Source organism: Miscanthus floridulus, chromosome 11 (genome assembly GCF_019320115.1).
Source record: "Miscanthus floridulus cultivar M001 chromosome 11, ASM1932011v1, whole genome shotgun sequence".
NCBI lineage: Eukaryota > Viridiplantae > Streptophyta > Magnoliopsida > Poales > Poaceae > Miscanthus > Miscanthus floridulus.
Window position 1 is genome coordinate 88,501,462 of NC_089590.1, and position 1,551 is coordinate 88,503,012.

The 1,551-nt window shown below is 34.1% G+C and overlaps 1 long non-coding RNA gene across 1 annotated transcript; it reads right to left on the reverse strand.

Moving 5' to 3' along the window:
• Window positions 1-609: 609 nt before the first annotated feature.
• LOC136494426 (uncharacterized) lies at window positions 610-947 on the reverse strand. The gene is made up of 3 exons (XR_010768600.1): window positions 911-947; window positions 758-827; window positions 610-661 (listed from the first exon to the last, which is right to left on the reverse strand). It is a non-coding gene; the product is annotated as an uncharacterized lncRNA (long non-coding RNA).
• Window positions 948-1,551: the final 604 nt, after the last annotated feature.

Consider the following 1,551-nt stretch of genomic DNA (forward strand, 5'->3'; position numbering starts at 1 on the left):
TAAAGGCCCTCCAGCCGAGCAAACGTGGCCGCACCCTTTAGTCCCGGTTGGTAACCCCAACTGGGACTAAAGGTTCCTTTTCTTTTTCTTTTTTTTTTGTTTAATTTGTTTTCAGTTCAGTTACACATATTTGTTTAATATATAATATGTTTTTATGTGCGTATTCTACGCTGCTAATATAAATACACGCACGCATATAATTACATCTAATTCTCATCTCGAGCATTATTATATTCGAATAAAGTATGAAATTATATATATTATAGATATATATGTATATATACAACACTTTCATAATCTTGTTCTCGAAAATAACGATATCAATAAACATTTAATTTACATCGTTAGTTTCTTAGGATCAAAGTAGAACTCGCCGTTGGGATTTAGCACTTTTTCTAGAAGAAATCCTGCTATTGACTCTTGAACTGCTTTCAGATGGTCTTTTTGCATGACCCTTTGTTTCAACCATTCAGTCTTGCATTTGAAATAAAAGGAAAAGTATTAATACATATATATGTATTTATATTCATTTAAAAATAAATAAAAATTGATATATACGTACTCTGAGGACATCTTCAGGAGTTCTTTTTATGTGTGCAGTGATAAATTCACAAACGTAGTATCCACATAAGTTATTACCTGGTTGCTACCGCAAACACCACTGTACGAAAAGAAGATTATTCTCATCATCTCACATGTAAATTAAAGTACGATATAGTAATTAAACACGTGGGGAAGTATATATAGTACAACTTACTGGTATTTCAACTACATTAAGTGGTGCCTTGCAATCCTTGCGGTGTTGCCGAATAAACTCTTTCCAAACCCTGTGCGACCAATAATGTACGATCGTTATTAAATTATGGCAAAGTCTATTCAATAATAGTTGTGCGCGAGAGATCGAAATTACCCCTGGATAATGTCTATCATATCTTGGTATAGTGCCCGCTCTTTTCTCAATGAGTCCAAGATTACTAACCGATTTGAGTTTAACTCAATGACAATGAGTATCCAGTGAAACCTGTATTGGTTTATACACACACGTACATGCATATAAGTTGTATTGATATTACATAAAATGTGTAGACTACATTATTATTAACACTTACTCAAAGTTGTACGGGAAAAGTATTATTGTCTTGTCGTGCTGCTTCACAAAGAACTTCATGATATTCGTCTGTGCTTCAGATACCCAGTGCTCCTTGACAATAATATCGGTTTTGAATATGATATAAGGATCAATGAAGCCAACACTGGTGTCTTGTATTCTTTGGAGCTCTAACATCTGGAATCTGTATATAAATATAAGTTACATGTGATGATAATTATATACACGTACGCATAGAAGTGAGTTTATTAAATAAAAGTAAGAATCACTTACAAACAAAAGGAGCTAATGATTGATTTGTCCAGAGCGTCCAAGTGGTATAGTTGATGCAATTCTTCGAAACTAATATGTAAGATGTCATCGCCACGGAAGTAATGATGGTCTCTAAATCTGACAAAGATCCACTGCTCACCCCTGCCACACGCCTGCATGTACCACTTGTT